The following is an 18,639-nucleotide window of genomic DNA, read 5'->3' on the forward strand; positions in this document are numbered from 1 at the left end:
TCGAGTTACTCGCAGATACCTTTTATTCTTTCCTGACAATTTTTCTTTTGACTTCCAGTCTTCCTGTGGATGTGAGGCTAATGACTGTGGGTTGGAATAAACAAGGATGTCCCTCAGCACCTCCTCTCCAGCCTGCACACTCTGCTCCATCTTTACCAGGCAGGTGCAGCCTCAGGGTAGGTTATTTTTTTCCTTATGCATCAATGCTTATTAGAGTTAGCTTGTAGCTTACAGTGATTTTGGTCATATGGAGATATTTCATGCTTCAGCAGACACAGAGGGAAAGTTGTTGGCAAAGAAAGTCATAGCACAACCTAGCAGTTTGTTTTTTGTCATGAAGCAGGACCCCAAAGCTGTTGTGCTTTCCTTTCATCCTGGAGAGAAAGACACACACAGAGCCAAGGTGAATACTACCATCAACAGCAACTCCTGTGTGGGTGCAGAGGAAAGTGACCAGTGAAGGATTAGCTAGCTAGTCCCACCGAGCTCGCCTTATATCCCAACAAGCCCAGGGCACAACAGACTTCCTGCCATGTCTCAAGTGCAGTCTCCCCACTTTCCACTCCACCACCTCCTCTGCCTCAGAGCTCCCTTGGATCTTCCCTGAGTAAAGCAAATTAGGAAAGGGTCAGTATTGTGAAGCCTAAAAGTAGCCACTGTGCTACTTTTTACAAAGGATTTTTATGGATGAAAAAAATTTGAAAACAGCCTGATGCCTGTGGACTAATATCAAATGTAGCATGGATTGATGGACATCAATGGGCAAAGGGTACATCGACGAACTTGGCCAGTTTGATTTGGATTCCCGGTGGAGATTGGCATTTCATAGAGAGACATCTTGTCGCCTTTCCCAGCTGTGTTTGGCTAAGACAACATTTCAGGCTTTGCATTCTTCCAGGGACTGATGGTTTGTTTTTTTTTTTTCCTGAGGCGGTTTTATAACTAATAAGGTTTTCTGTGCCCTCTAGTGGTTGTTTAGTTTCTGACATTTGAGTCAAGGTGATGTACAATTAGGGAGGGAATTTTGCCTAAGGGAAGAAAGGGGAGGCTTGTAGTGGTCTCCTGCAGGATTTGAAGTGATTTCTGGAGAGCCTTTAAGGATGGAGGGGGATTCTGGGATGACCAGCCTAGTATCCCACAAAGACAGGTTCAAAGCTTCGTTTATTTCTCCAACCTCTCTCCTAAGTAAAGCAATTTAGGAAAGGGTCAGTATTGTGAAGCCTAAAAGTAGCCACTGTGCTACTTTTTACAAAGGATTTTTATGGATGAAAAAATTTTGAAAACAGTGCTCCCCAGCACAGGTCTGTTTGAATTTCAGTTCCTTCAGCCTGCATTCTATAGTTTATTCTAAGAACTGATTATTTCATCTGAAAGTCAACAGTGGAAACTTTATTTTGTCCCTAAATTCTGACCCCCCAGGAAACGAGGTTTGAAAATGCACTTCTCAGAGAAATGAAAAAGGAGTCTTGTCTGTTAGGAGGGCCAGCAGCGAGATCTGTGTGCAGTTTTGTGGGGCCCTTCTTTCAGGTTTTAAGTCCCACAAACTCATAGGAATCAGATGATTCTCAAGCTCAGGCTTCCAGAAAGCCTAGGTGATTTGCGAAAAGCTTTGAAAAATACATTCTGAGGTATAACAGCTGCAGCTGCTTGGTCAGAGACAGATTTATTTTGATACAGCTGCCAGGCCCTGGTTGTGCCTTCTGTAAATTGTGATTCCTAGTAATTATTGGAAGTGACACCAACTCCTGTTAATTAACCCCTCTGACACAAACAGAAGGTGTGCTTCCTTCAGGGGACTTTGGGGGTTGGATAGAGGAGATCTCCTGGCTCTGCACCCCCACCGCCTGAGTCAGCAACCCTCGAAAGAGCAAGATGATGAAGTGGATTTGTTCAGAACTGTGACTTCATATTGATCCAAGTTATGGTATCCATTGCTTATATGTGGTGATAGAAGAAAGAAGTATTGCTACAAAGGATGGCAGGATGGAGTGGATCAGTCCACCCTTCATGGCTGTGATCAAAATACCCAACCAGAGCAACTTGAGAGGAAAAGTTAATTTGAGGCTCCCAGTTTCAGAGGTTCAGTCCATGGGCAGCTGACTCCGTTGTTAGAAGCCTGAGGTGAGGAAGAGCATCGTGGTGGAGAAGAGTTTCTCAGCCCACGGCAGCCAGGAAGCAGAGAGTGTGTGAAACATTGGTGACAGAATATATAATCCCCAAGGACACACCCACAATGACCTACTTCCTCCAGTCACACTCCACAGGCCCACAGTTACCACCCAGTTAGTCCATTCTAATTATTAGTAGATCAAATGGATTAATCCACTGATTCATTCACAGTTCTCACAATTGCATTGTTTCGCCTCTGAACATTCCTTCATTAACACAGGAGCTTTTGAAGAACATCTCATATGCAAACCTTAACAGAGAAGCAGCGTTAGGCATCAGGAATTGTTTCTAGTGTATGTATAGGAGATCCCCAAGATCAGCTTTTCTACAATTCTTATATCATGTTTTCAAAAGATTATTGTCTTAAATATTTATATTGTGAAGCAGATTATATGTGTATGTATGTGTGTGTGTGTGTGTGTGTGTGTAAAGGATAATAAGAATATAAATACCTGTACCCACTCCTTTTACAAGGCAACACCAGACTTTGTCTGTAAATGACCTTTCTTCATAGCATTCTTCATGACACACCCCTTTACCAACACTCTGTACCGTCACTCTTCAACATTGACCCGTCTCATAGATGTGAAATGGCAGCTCCCTGTAGTTGGTTTTGCGTTTCCTTGAATTTTAATGAGTTTAAGCAACTTTTTTCCATATACCTATTTTCACCTATTGTTTCTACCCAACTTCTTGGGTAAGAAATCTTTATATATTCTGGATGTGTGGTGTCAGCTGTTTATGTTGCAAGCATCTTCTCCCAGTTCAAAACTTTTTGGTGTATTTGGATGAATACAAACTCTTCATATTTTTATGTACTGAATCTAACACACACACACACACACACACACACACACACACAGAGTTTGTTTATTTATATATTGAGGTTTATTTTAAAGACACTTTCCTTCTCGGATTCTTAAGGATAGTCTCCTATGTCTTCTGAACTGTTGTTGTACTGCCTTTTCTCTCTGTGGTTAACGAAGGCCAACTGTCTGCCAAGTGCTTGTGCCACTCTCAGTTCCAACAGCGTTGGGATGAGATGGGCGAGGGAGAAATGAAAAGTTGAAGACAGGCAGAGATACACATGAGAGTTTATTTGGCCAGTGGGGCCACAAGTCGAAGGAACACAGATGCTGGGACCACTGCAGGTAGGTAAAGCGCCTACTGGCACAGATGGAGCGTAACACATTCAGGTATTAAATCTTAACTCTCCATGTAGTGGTATTGGAGATGAGGTGTTTAAAAGGTCATTAGGCTGAAGAGCAGACCCCATGAAGGTACAGCCAGAAGATAGCCTTTTGTGAGCCAGGAAGTGGGCCCTCACAGAAAGCAACAGCGCTGCCACCCTGACCTCAGCCTTCCAGCTCCAGAACAGTGACAGCATATTTCTGCTTTGAATGCACACTACCTCTATGATAGCCGTTAAACCCCCCTGAACGGACGAAGACACCTGCCCACCGTGACTGCCTACACCATCATTTCCTTGAGCAAGAAACAGTCTTCTAAGGCTGTTGCCATTTCAGTTTGGGGTTATTTTGTTTCATCACCTATGGCAATATGGAAATTGGTATCTTGAAGTGGGAGTCGACCTGAACAAATTCTAAAATATGTGCCATTAACATAGTATGGCACACATGGTGGACATGTGATGGGCAGCAAGGAGAAACAGCAAGACAGAAATATGGAGAGCTGTAATGTGGACCAATGTTGCCTTCTATAGTCTCGAAAGCAGACCACGTACCTAGTAGAAGGGTAGCTCTGCAGGAAGTAATTGGAAAGTACTAGAAATATTGTTGTCGTGTGCCTGTTTCTATTCACTTATTTTATCAAGGTATCAAGAAAGAGAGAGAGAGAGAGAGCGCACAAGTGCAATGTTCAAGCAAGAAGTGGTTGTCTTGAGACAGAGATGAAAAGGAAAAGAGAGAGTCCAGAAATGTAGAGATTTGGGGTTTAGCAAACCTATTTCTATACCCTAAACCAGGATTAAGAAGTTAGGAAGAAAAAAATACTTAGAGCAACAAAGGGCCACTAGGAATTCTGAGTTACACAGAAGTACAAGGCCCTGAGATCAAGATGGTAGCAAGGTTATTTCTTTCCAACTCAGGATTATTTTATGAGATAGCCTCTAGGTACTTACATCAAGAGAGGCAATGGTGGGGAGCAGAGACTAAAGATGTGAATCAGAGGAGAGTTAGGTCTGGGGAAGAATTGACAGATTATTCACACCTGGAATTTACCAGAAGCAAACAGATGAGAAGTCCACCAAGTTTCTGTGGGAATTGTGTTGCTAATTAAACTGCAATATGACTTCAAAAAGCTCGTGACTATAAAATAGCTCTCATTCCTCCAAATGGGGCTTTGCAAGAGTCTGATGGAGGAAATCTTGTCCTCGAGGAAAGCAGACTCCTCAAGGCCCATTTCGGATGGACATTTAGGCAGCGGGCTCTCAAAGTGCAGTCCCCAAACCAGCTCACTTGTTAGAAACACAAATTACCCAGATTGACCGAACAGAAATGCCAGAGGTGGCCTCAGCAATCTATTGAAATAAGCCTTCCCAGTGATGCCAGGGTTTGCTAAAGCTCGAAGCTACTACCTTAGAGGAGAAAGAAAAGTAAGAGCCTACCAGAAATGGACAACTGTGGAAAAGAAGTTTCTCCTGAGGAAAAAAACAAGTCTTATCATGAACTTCCTGTACAGCCAAGGCACAGGGTTCATAATGCCTACTGGCAGGGTTCGGAAATTCCTGAACTTTGTCACATTTTACATTGAATTTATCTCTAATCTTCTCTGACTTTATGTATTGGGTTTGAGAACTGAAGCCAGATAACACCTTTTAGTTCCTAAACAGGCAGATAATGAGCATCTACAACTAGACCCCAATTGAGACAAAAGTGACCAGCAATCTCCAACGAATAGGGGGAAGGTGATAAAGAAGAGGGTGACCGAAAAGAAGACTCCAAAAACCCAATGGAGGAAGCAGGAGTTGAAAGAAGTCTGGGTTCTTTAATCTCCGTGACCAGGACACCTACAGTGATTTTTTAAATGAATAAGAAGTATTTATTGTGTTGAGACAATGACATTTTAGAGTTCATGTTTTTAACAGTGATGTAGCACCGAGCTAGTTCCCAAATCGTTGACCAGTTTAGGTTATCAATCCTCCTAAAGTTGATTTTGCAAAAGGTGTTGTGACGTGAGAATCTTTCCATATGATTCTTCAACTTTCCCAGCACTAGTTACAGTTCAATCAGTGTTTCCCACATATACCTCTAGTGACTGCTCTATAATAAATCAAAATTTGAATTGCGTGAGGTTCTGCCTCTGGGTATTCTACTGGGTTCCTTGTTGTGTTTCCTCTCCCTGCACCAACACCGAGCACTGCACTCACAGAGCTTAACCATCCTCGCCTGGTTATGTTCTTCAGGCCTCTCCTGGCCATTTCAATCCTTTGAAGTTTTGCTCTGTTTCTGCTTTTCAAATTTATACATTGTCACTTCCATTTCTGGCCAGGATACAGTAGCAGATATGCATATTACAAAAAAGTTTCTGAAATAATTTAAAGAACATTTAAACACGGAAAGATATACCATGTTTATGGATCAGAAGACTCAATATTGTTAGGAAGTTGATCCCGCTCACCTGATCCATGGATCTACCGATTAAGTGTACCCTCAATCAGAATACTAGCAAAAAATCCTTGAACAATTAGTAAGATCATTCTAAAGTTTACACAGACAGTCAAGGGCTCCAGGACTCACAAAAAAAAAAAAAAAAAAAAAAAAACTTAGAAAGAAGAACCAAATGGGAAGACTTTTACTACTTTCATAACTCAAAGCTCTTCTAATGTGGCAGTGTGATGTGGGACTAAAAAATATTTTATTAGACAATGGAACAAAATAGACATTTCAGAACTAGATCCATATGGAAAATCAATTTTTAACAAAATGACTAGATAACTAAGTGAGGAACAGGCAGTGTGTTCATTAATTTTTTTCAGTGACAATTTGATATCCGTATGCCAAGTAAGGAAACTTGACCATGACCTCACACAATATATAAAAAATTAACTTGAAAGGGATCATTAATGTAAAAGCTAATTAAGCAATTAAATGATTGAGCTGAATTATTAAACATTCTCAAAGAAAACATCTTTTATTAATTAAGGCAAAGATATCTTATAGAATGCAGAAACCATATCTATCAATTGGACTGAATCAAAATATTTTGCTCTTCAAAAAATGCTTTTTAAGCAAAGGAAGAGTCAAGCTACAAACCAATGGGAGGAAATACTTGCAAACTATATGTCTAAGAAGGGACTTGTATCCAGAATATATAAAGAACACTTTCAACTCAATAATAAAAGACTGATACAGCATTCAGAACAGGCGTATTTTATTTTAAAAAATGTTGCTGATACATATGTAAAAGAGGTGCAACATTATTATTCATCAGGGAAATGCACATTACAACAGGTTGATACCACTACCCACCCATTAGAAGGGCTAAACTTTTTTAAAAACTTACCATAACAAGTGCTGGCAAATATATGGGGCAACTAGAATGAATACCACTTTGGAAAATTTCCTAATAAAATTAAACACTTCTTTACATATAAATCACCTTCTAGGTGTTTATCCCATGTAAAATAAAACATACACATATTTGTACTGAAACCTTATATGCAATAGTCAAAAATACCAGAAATCATTCAAGAATCTTTCATATTGTTAAATGAACAAACAAATTATGGCACTTCTGCACAAATCGACTATCAATTGTCAACAAAAAAGAACAATAGTGATTCAGCACAAATGTTGATAAATCTCAAAAGTATAATGTTAATTGAAAGAAGTAACAAAAAGATGTAAGAGTGTGCATTCTATTGATATGAAATTTTCAAAAATCAGTAAAGTACATCAGAAGTCTCTAGAGCTTGGAGGTGCGGAAAGAGAACAGAGACAAGGAATATGTGAGAAATTTTTGGCCTGATAAAAGTGTCCTACATAATGACTGTCGTGGTGATCTGTACTACTGTGCAAATTTTTCAAAATGCAATGAATTTTACATATAAATTTGATGGATTCTATTGTATGTGAATTATATCTTAAGAATGCTGACCAAAACACTCATACATTTCATTAATTAACTAACTAATTAATATTTTGTCTTTCTGTCAGGTAATACAGAAGTCAGCAAGTGTTTCCTGTCAGGGACCTGAAAGACCTTATAGTGCATACAGTTTCTATTGTAAAGTATACAACTCAGCCATGATAACTTCAAAGCAGCCACAGATGATACATAAACAATGACGACTTCATTGATGACACTAAAATCTAAATTTCATATACTTCTCATGCATCAAAAATATTCTTTTGATTTTTTTCAACCGTTTAAAAATGAAAAATAAAAATAAAATAGCCAATGGGTCATACAAAAACAGAGAGAGACTCTATTTGGTCAATAGGTCGCAGTTGGTTTGTAGACTCTTGAGTTAGGAAATTCAGTTCAGCATTAAGTGAAAACCATCATGGTGGCACCATCAATTTGCTTTTCCTTACTAGGAAAGACATTGGACATTTCACCATTATTATATTTGTTATGGGTTCCTCATTAGATAGGTAGGGTAAGAAAGTTTGCTTCTATTTCTAGTTTGCTAAGAATTTGTATCATAAATGGAAGTTGAATTTACTGAATGATTCTGTATTTATTGAAAAGATCATATTATTTTCCTGTTTACTTTTTTAGATAAAGTGGACCATGGTTTGGATCTGGACCTGATAGCTCACGTGTTGAAAGCTGGTCCCCAGAGCAGCACGGTTCAGAGGTGGAGTTTAGGCAAGATCAGGAGAGCCTGGCCTCAGCAGTAGATCCAATGAGTTGATGGACTACAGGGAGTGGGAGCTGGGTGGAGGAGTCAGATCCCTGGGGTCTGCCCTGAAAGTGTTGAATCCTCTGTCTCCTCAGCAGGGGCTGAGTAGCTTTCCTCCACCTCACCCTTCTCCACGGTCTTCTTCTCCACCTCAGGCCCAGAGCAATGGAACACACAACTATGGAGTCAAACTTCCCAAACCCTGAACTAAAATTGATTTTCCCTCCTCCAAGTTGTTCTTATCAGGCATTCTTGATCACAGTGTGGAAAAGCTGACTACATACCAATCTATTTTAAAATATTAAATCAATGTTGCATTCTTGGAATTAACTCATCCATTTATGTTGCATTATTTCTTTAAAAAATACATTATTAAACTAGTCTTGTTTTTTGTTGGCAGGGGCCAGGAGGGCTTTTTACATTTGTGTCTACGAGTGAGTTCAAACCCTGTTTTTCTTTCTTTTACAATACTTTCACTTTTTTTCTTTCTTTCTTTGTAAATCCAAGGTAGACTATTCTCTGTTTTCCATGCATAATATTTTGTGAATATGCTTTTTGAATGCTTGATAGAAGTTGCTTGCCTGTTCATTTGGACTTGGTGTTTCTTTAGTGGACTATTTGAAATTCATGATTCTATTTCTTTCATTATTATAGATCTATTCCATTTATTATTCTTCATAGGTTAGTAAGCTTGTTTTATATTTTTGATGTGTCTAAAATCCATAAGTGAAATCCATGAAAGTGTCTAAAATCTACATTTGTTTCTTAAAAAAAAAAGACAGATTAAACTACTCTGACATGTAGTCTGAATCTCATTTTCAAGCCTTTTATGTTTATTGTGATCACTGTCATTTTTGCATCTACTCTTCCACCTTATTTTATGGTTTCTGATTGTCCCATTTTTGTTTCTTTTCTCCCCTTACTTCTTGATTTCATTTGGTCTAATTGATATTTATTTAAGCATATGAAATAATTCTTTATAATTCTTAGGTGGAATTAGATTAATCGTAATCCTCTTTGTTCCAAAAGAGACGCTCACCATTGATGTATGAAAAGTCTTCCTTGGCCTAATTGTCTGTTGGCTTGTTTCTTATTACAATTAACACTCATGATCTAATGACCCAATAAGCATCAGCAGTATCAACAGCAGCTAACTCAGGTGTGCTCTCTGCTACTCCTCCTGTTTTGCTTTCTCCTTATCTTTCTGCTGAATTATCATATATTTAAATTATTTAAGTTTGTTCTTTCAGAGGTTTTTAAGCCCTTGATGTTTTCACACTGAAATGTAACACACCCTAAAGACATTTGGCAAATTTACTTTCCTTTTCAACAGTACAAATATCTTCTTGCACTCCTTACAGTATCTCTTCTCCCAAAGTAAATACTGACAATCCTCAATGTTTTAGTTTCACCTTGTGTTTTAAACCCCCCCAAATAAAGCACTATCATTACTGTTGTATAAGGCAATGCTCGTTTACATTTACCTAGACTGTTGCATTTCTTTTTGTCACTAAGATGTTGACATGTTTGTCCTTTTTCCAGAACGACATTCCTTGGAATTTTCTTTGGTGAGTCTGTGGATGGTAAATTTTCTAACTCTTCTTTACTTGTAATGTTACATTTTAAAATGCTTTGCTCCTCAAATGATACTGTTTCTGAATACAAAATTCTCTATTAATGCATAGTTTTTTTGGACATATTGGAGACTTTTCATACTCTTGTGACTTATAATTTTACAATTAAAATCAGTCTTCAGTCTTACAGACACTCCTCTGCAAGAGATTTATCATTTCTCTCTGGCTGACTTTGATGGTCTGTACTTTATCTGATGTGTTCAGTTATCAATTTGTTTTGATTTACCACCACACCCACCCCCCCAGATTTGGGGGTCTTGCAACAAGAGGGCCTGGGAGTTTTCAGTAATTCTGGAAATCTATCAGCCCTAATCTTTTCAATTTGCTTTTGTTTGGTTTTTTGTTTGTTTGTTTTATTTTCCTTCACTGTTCTCTCTTTTATCTTCTTCTGAAAATCTTTTCAGTTATATGCCAAACATTCTTGCTCTAGTCCAGATCAAGTTTGCTCCTAAATTTCATTTTCTTGCTTCTCTGGGTTGCATTTCAGCTAATTTTTTCCTGATCTCACTTCCAGTACATAATTCTCTGCTTGCTGTATCTAATCTACCACTTTTATTTCAATTTATTACTTTTGTTTTTTTCTAGAAATCATTTTTTTTCAACTTTACTGATTCATTTTCAAAGATTCATTTTCCTTGTTTATTTCTCCAACCGTCTCCTCTATTGTTTCAAATGCAGTCTACATACTATTTTACAACCAGCATCTGATATTTCTCAGATATGAAATCTTCGAGGGTCTGAGCCTTCTAACTTCTAATCTCATCTATTTCTTATATTTCCACCTTTGAAACATTCAAGGGTCTGACTCTTCTACCCTCTAACCCTAATGTATTTTTCATACCGAGCCTCTGTGTTGGCATTTCTTACGATTTCTTTTTTAATGTGTTTCTCATTATCCTTGGAAACTATGCCAAAGGGAATTTTTGGAGACCGGGGTTAAATTTGTGTTCCCTTAAACAGGTTTAGCATATGCTCCTACAATTACCTGGTGGTACTACCCATCTGGAAATCCCTTTAAAATCAATTCTCCCCTTGAACTTCAAATTTTACCATGCAGGTAAACAACACATTTACATGTAAGCTGGATGCTGACTTTGATTTCTCGGGGGTGGGGGGGGGGTGGCAAATTCATTTTTCCTCTATCCAGTATCAAAGTCAATACAGGCTATTTTGCATAGTCCCTTTCTACTCTGTAGTTTATTTATCTTTCACCTTAATGAGGAGAGTGCAGCCCATTGATAGGCAGATTTTTGCAGAACCCGACTGCTAGAATCCCCACCTTGGTGGAGATGCATCCTAGGTCCTAGCTGTCATGCTCAGCCTGATCACACATCATTCCAGAAACTTTGAAGAATAAAGGTAGGTGCTGTTAATGATTGTACTGGGGAAACTGGCATTGACTAATATGATCCTAGAGAACCCAGGATGTATGATCAACCTACATATCTCAACACAGATGTCAAAACTTAGTCTAAAAAGCTACCAGGATGTTCCAGATGCTGTTGGGAAAATTGCTGCTCTTGTTACTTGCCAACTTCTAAGTCCCCACCTTTACTTTTTCCCTTATGGGATTCTTTAGTTTCTTACCAGCTCAACATTTTTGGGGGACAGCAAGATTCTACTGGGGATTGAACTCAGAGGCACTCAACCACTGAGCCACATCCCCAGCCTTTTTTTGGTATTTTATTTACAGTCAGGGTCTCACTGAATTGCTTAGCGTCTTGTTTTTGCTGAGGCTGGCCTTGAACCATCGATCCTCCTGCCTCAGCCTCTGGAGCTGTCGGGATACAAGCATGCACCATCACACCTGGCAGCAAGCATTTTTATAGGTATTTATAAAAATATTTTATTTATCTGTTTTTATGGTTTTCAATCAGAAGGGTATGCAGTAGATTGAATCCAGAATGTGAGCGAAGACTGAAGTCAGTCCCTTGTGAAAGGCAACACAAAGATTCAATTAAAGCAGGAATCTTTGACTTCAAGCAATTGGCCAAGTAAGAATTAGGATTCAAAGCAGGTGATTTCTGTTTCTAAAAGAGGCTTAGTTTTGTTATGGTTCTGTATATGATACCTCCTAGGATATTGCTAGGTGCCAGGAACACACAGAAATGTGACTGTGCATTGAAGAAGTTGATAGCATTGGGGAGGGAGAAAGCACAGAGATGCAGAAGACTGGAGCCCAGGTCCTGTAGGAGAAAATGCCCCAAATACTTCAGAAACAAACCAACAAATAAAAGAGGTGGAGCCACTTACTCTGAACTAGATAGTTGGAGAAAGATTCACAAAAGCTGAATTTTAGCACTATTTTCATGAATAGTTGAGATTTGAATAAAGATGTTTACATTGGCCTTGTTTTAGTTCTTTAATATGAATACTGTCTCCATTTGCCCTTAAATTTAAAGGAAAAACATCAGCTCCACTATTTAACCTTTTAGATGTTCTATATGAATTGGAAAACATTTTATAAAAAGGAGATAAGTTGTTGTTTGAGCACTGCTTATGGTGAGTGTGTAGGATTTATTCTTCATTTTATCAGTGTAGGATTCAGATGTTTACAATGTTTCCTTCAATGATGTGATAATAGCAAGTTTGTAACAATAAAAACTGTCTTCTTGTTCTTCTCCTGCATGCTTCAAATGGCTAATTAGGGCATTTGACCATATACAACTAGCAACCAAGGATCTCTGTATATATTTGGGACACACTTTAGGGTTATTAGTGAGAGGGATTTAGATAGATAGATATTTTTGAAATGTATCCCTTGTGAGCTCAGAATATAGCTAGAATCGTGGTTCACTATAGTTGCTAAAAGAGCTGGGTAAATATTTTGTTAACTTTTGATAAGCAAGTGCACCATAACAATCACTCAAACTAAAAGGTACACACGACTAATGTGGCTAGTTTGCAATAATGTGCTATCTTTGAAATTAGAACTGTTTTCTAATGCAGGCTTTAATCTAGGGTATACCATGGTACCTTGTGCCCAGTAGGGGCTCAAAAGATGCTGGTGTTCACTCACCAGAAGTGCAGTTAAAACAAATACACCTGCAAGTCATGCATGCTTCTGTTCTATAAGTCCTTGCTTTTATAATCCAAGACATAAACAAAGAATATTTTATGCTTCTTTGCTTTATGTTTTAGATGTTTGTAGAAGCTATTATGATTAATCAAAAACAAATATTTAGCAGTATTAATATAGTGTAAATGAGCATTTTCAAAAGAAAAACAGTATGCTTAGGCTACAGACATATTTTTAAATCATAGAAAACAAATTTTATATTGTTATCCATAATATATATTCACATACCATATAATATGTAATCTCTACGGTAGGATAAGTATAAGCAAATAGAGCAACTCTAAGAAACTTATTGATTAAAGAGCAGGTTTTGGAAAGCCTGTTCCTCTAAAACCTCCAAAATGCATACAAAATAACAAAAATCAGAGTACTTTACCTGCAAATCTGGAAATATCTGCCATCTCACTACCGGCCCCTAACACTTTCTTCTAACAGGATCAATGGAGAGAAGATGCCAGGATTCCCCCCCTCCTCCCTACCCTGGGCTCCCAGGAACAAAGCACCTACCAGATCTTAGCAGTTAGTGGAGGGCATTTGGAATAACCTCCTAATCTCCCTGGCTTAGTAACCAAGAGCTCTTTTTGTTCTTCAAACGTTCATTTCTGTTTCAAGGATGTCTCTGAGTATATTAATTACTGCTTTTTTGAAGTTTTTTTTTCCTTAGGCTGTCTGCAGTGTTTGTTTTCTGAGGACTTCTTTTTTCTTTGTTTTTATTTTGGAATCTCTAATTCCTATTACTGGCCTGCTTGAGCTGCCTCCTTATTTATGGCTGCCCACTCATCCTGAAGTGGAAGGCCCCAAGGCAGTTCCCCCTGTGAGTGAGCAAGTCCATAACTCGGTAAGCACCCAGAGCAGCTCCTCACCTGTTGGCTCTAGAATAATCTCTCCTTTGGTGCCAGGAGCCAGGTGTGGTGTGGTCCTTCTACACACTGGTTCTGGAGTCAGCCTGCCTGTGTTCATGAAGCAAGCAGTTAAAACAAAGTTCAGCACATGACTAATGCTATATAAGTTGCATATATTAATGCTACATTTTTCATTATTGTAGAGACTTCGCCAGGGTTTTGCTGGGAATTGGAAGCCTGAGCTACCCGTGATATCAGAGCCCAGTACTTCTACTCAATATTTGGGACGGCACTTTTACTGTGCTTTAGTACGTTTTTATTTTGTGTAGTTTTCGTTACTTGTGGTCAACCGTGATCCCAAAATATTGCATGGAAAATTCCAGAATTCACAAGTTTTCAATTGCACATCATTCTGAGTAGCATGATGACATCTCCTGCCATCCTGCTCTCTCCCACCCAGGACACGAATCATCTGGTGTATCCAAGCCATATATGCCACCTTCCCATCAGTCACTTAATAGCTGTCTCAGTTATGAGATCGATGGTTCTATCTCTGCACTTGTGTCCAAGTAATCCTTCTTTTACTTAACAGTGGCCCCAAAGTGCAAGTGTAGTGATGCAGGGAGTTTTAATAGAGTATATTGTTATAATTGTTCTACTTTACTAGTTATCATCAATCTCTTACTATGCTTAATTTATAAACTAAACATTACAATAAACACACATGTAAAGAAAAAACAGTTTATATGGGATTTGTATTATTTGTAGTTTCCAGTATCAACTGGAGTCTTGGAACCTATCCCCGTGGATAAGGGGACTAATGTATGAAAACTGACCTCAGGTCAAGAGTCTTTCTGCTTCATTCTTTCCAGAATGAAAAATCTAGAATTCTCCTGGTGTAGAAAACGGTTAATCTTTGCTTTGCACAAGACAAAGGAAAGTATCTAGGGGTATAATGTATAACTGTTTCTTATTCAAGTTTAAATCAAATTTTCTTTTGTAACTCTTGTAATTCTCTTTCAGAGGGAACTGGCAGCTCTAATTCCTGAGTGGTTTGGATTTAAGCAGAATGCAACCTGCCCTTGATTCTCTCTGCCAGAAGATTTGGATCCATTTGGTTTCATGATTCATTTATAAGCACTCAATTTCCAAAAATTAAAATATATGTACAGGTCTGATCCCATTGTTATTTTTATATAATTTAAAGGGAGGAGGCTTATGTCTAAGCCACCATTTTTAAATTGAAGACTCTCTAACACTGTTATGGTTTGGGTATGAGGTGTCCGCACAAAGTTCCTATGTTAATGCAGAAATGTTCAAAGGTGTGGTTGGAGGAGGTGGGTCACTGGATCATGCCCTGAAAGGGTTCGCCTTTTCTATGACCACTTCTCCTTTCCCTCTCTGCTTCCTGCCCACCACGGCGTGCTCCTCTGCCTTGCCCTTTGACTGATCGCCTTGCCCTTTGGCTGGTGCTCCACCTCATCTGTTACCTAGAGCAATTCAGCCAGCCCTCCATGGATGCAACCTCTGAAACATGGGCCAAAATAAACTATTTTCATCCTCTAAGTTGTTCTTGTCAATTTTGTTGGTTGGATGTTTGTTTGTTTTTGTCACAGCGATGAAAAAATTACTAATATAAAAAGTCGGGACTGGGAAGTGGTTCTGTCCGTGACTAATCTGTGTGATTCAGACGAGTTTAGAACTGGTTTGGGGGAGCAGTTTGCAAAAGCTTGGTTGGAGAAGTCTTAGAATGTTGTACTCAGATCTTAATGGATGTTTCTAGTGGGAGCTGAAAAGACCAGAATGCCAATATAAATGTGGACAGTCAAAAGACTGTGCTCATAAGGTTTCAGAGGCGAACATGTACTCCACTGGATATTGCACTAGAGGCCAGTCATATTATGTTTTCACAAAGAATTTGTCTACATTTGGCCCGTATCCTGAGACTTTGTGAGAGGTTGAATTAAATTCAGCCTCAGGTAGTGGACTAATTAATCTGGTGGAGAAAATTTCAAGGTAGTACAGCATTCGGGCAGGTGGGATGTGATTGGAGGAGGTGGGTCACTTGAGGAATGCCCTGGAAAGATTTACCTTCCCTGTGGCCAGCCCTCCCACGTCCACACTTTCTGGCCACAGTGAGTGGAGCAGTACATCCATCATGCCATTCCAATATGATACGCCACATAACCTAGGGCTGAGACCCATGGAGGAGTCCTGTTCATGGATTGAACCTCTGAAATGTGAGCCAAAATAGACTTTCCCCTCTCTAAGTTGTTCTTGTCAGGTATTATGGTCACAGCAAGGAAAAGCTAACTAACACAAACACCTTAGAAGGGAAATAGTAAAAAGTTTCAGTGGGATGCCCAGGAAGCATTCTGTGGGGGTCCACTCTCTCACCTAGGATAGGTCGTACGGAATAGAAGAAAAGGGTTTTCTCACTGTTAACAACAATAAAAGTGGACAAAATATATTAAGCCAAAATTTTAGGCATGGGACAATAGAGCAATAGCATGAGTCTCACACTCCCCCAAGCCCCTGCCTCTTTCCTGGCTATGATGCAGTGTACTGGAGTTCCACAGAACACAATAGTCCCTTTGAACTGAGGGAGTAGAGGTCGAACTTTGATATAACTGAAATGTCTTCCGTATCTGGAACTGGACACCAAAGCAGAGGGAATTACTGGAGGAGTCAAGTCAGAAGGAATGTTATGGTTTGGATACGAGGGGGCCCCCTAAAGCTCCTGTGTTAATGTAAGAATAGTCAGAGGTATAATGATTGAATTGTGAGAGCTGCAACCTCATCAGTCCGACCTAGTTTGAATGGACCAACCGGGTATTAACCACAGGCAGGTGGAGCATGGCTAGAGGAGAAGGGACACTGGGGCAATGTCTTGGAAGGGTTCATCTTCCTTTCTCTCTCCGTTTCCTGGCCACCAAGAATAGGACAGCACTCCTCCACCATGGCCTTCCTCCATGAAGTTGTGTCTCACCTTAGGCTCAGAACCAAAGATTAAACCTCTGGAACTGTGAACAACAACAACAACAACAACAAAACAAAACAAAACAAAAACACAACTTTTCCTTCTCTAGTTGTTCTTGTCAGGTTTTTTGGTTACAGCTTCAAAAAACCTGATTCATATGACTAGACCCCCTGTGATTCCTGGGTCAAGGGCTGTTTGTACAGGGAGATTACTTGAGTCTCCTCTGAAAGAAGTTGTTGTGCAAACAGAGATATCAGTGGCCACATGGTGCCAGGGCACATTAGAGTCCTGACCCGAGTAGAGGGGAAAACCTCATTGCTACCCTGTCATCTCATCTAGCTACAGAAAACTGTAGAACAGCCGTAAAGGCCATGTCCTAGAGAAAGTTCCACCCTAGATCTGCTTTGAAAAATATGAAGAAAAAAGCAGCCATTTAAATATGTTTAAAGAGTTGAAGGAGATGTAATTTACTAAGTGAATGAGGAAAGTTGAGAAGAGAAATAGAATGTATAGATTCCAAAAGTAAAATAATGGAAATAAAAAACTCACTGAATAAGCTTAATGGTAAATTGGAGATAACAAAAGAGTTCTTGCAATAGATCAGAAAGAAAGAGGGTCATAGGATGGAAAAGAAATGAGCAGATTTGAGGCTTGGAAGACACAATAAATAACAAAATGAAATAAAAACTGCCAGACCTACAATGTAGAAAATTCTACAGGACAAACCACTTGGTTTCTCCATTACAGAAGTGGCAATAAAGGAAGGAGAAGTTCTGATAGATCAGGAGGACGGCTGGAGTTATATCAATGAAATGCAAGGCATTTGTATCCTGATTTTGGGCAAAAATTATATATATAAAAAAGACACTTTTGAGGCAGAAAGAGAAAGGAAAAGCAGATTACTATTCAATAATTTAAGGAATAATTCTTACTTTGGTTTGGTTTGGTGTGTTTCAAAGGAGATCAATATTGAAGCAGTTATTGGTGAAACTATATATTGGCTAGAACTTGCCTTTAAATATTGAAGCCGCCAAACATGGAAAGAGATGGATAAAGCAAGAATTTTAGGATAGTGACTAAATGGTGAAATTCAGACAGAGGTGTGTGAGGTAATTCACTTATTAATCTAGTTTTGTGCCTGAAAATTTCTGATATAATGTTAAAACCAAATGGGAGGTGCTCCTGTGCCTCACAGGTTGGGGACAGGATTCCCTGGCGTGCCTGTACTCTGGGGCAGGGAGCCTGACCCGAGCCAGTCCTTAAACTGCCAGCACACCCACCCAAGTAGCTCCCTCTGGCAGAGTCAGTCTGAGCTCTGTTCTTTTGTTCTCATACTTTCTCTTTCTTGGCTGTTTGTGTGAGGCAAGGTCACACGGGTCCCATTCAAGCCTGGGAAGTGTCATCAATCCCTTTTTTTTGGCCTCAGTTCAAAATGCAACCTCGAGCAAAATTAGCCCAGATCTCTTTACTTTGGAAAATAAAATTGACCCTTTGAATTCAATTTAGCTCAGATCTTGGTGATCAAGTTCAATCGGCAGAGCCCTGGAGGGCCGGCTGTCATCTGCACCTAACCCGCAACTGTGGGAAACAGGTCAGGTAACACAGTGACAGAAAAGCTGAATCAAGCGAAGGTTTTTTGAGGATAATGGGAAATTATGCATGCTCCCAAGCTAAGGTCAATTATCCAGGGTAATAAAAATGTTAAAAACTTGAGAAAGTGGGATTAAGCATTAAAGCCAGGTCCCAAAGAGAGCAAAATAAGGATCACAGATACAACTGAAGAATTCATTTCAGAAAGAGAGGTGATTTATTTTCTGTACATTGGTAGGGAGAAGCAAAAGAAACAACTACAGAGACAAGGTAAGATGGACATGAAGGAGGCGGAGGTAGTTTCTCTGGTGAGAAGGATTTTTGAAGTCAGAAGGAATAGAGAAGGGGAGAAAGGAAAGGGCTTAGGCTCAGGGCTAGAATAACACTAGTGGTATAAAGGCTCATCGGGTCTCTTCAGTGACGGCCCAGGAGCTGGACTGGCATTAGAGAGACGATGGAGAAAGACAGAGAGCTGC

This window comes from Callospermophilus lateralis, chromosome 12 (assembly GCF_048772815.1).
Source record: "Callospermophilus lateralis isolate mCalLat2 chromosome 12, mCalLat2.hap1, whole genome shotgun sequence".
NCBI classification, from domain to species: Eukaryota; Metazoa; Chordata; class Mammalia; order Rodentia; family Sciuridae; genus Callospermophilus; species Callospermophilus lateralis.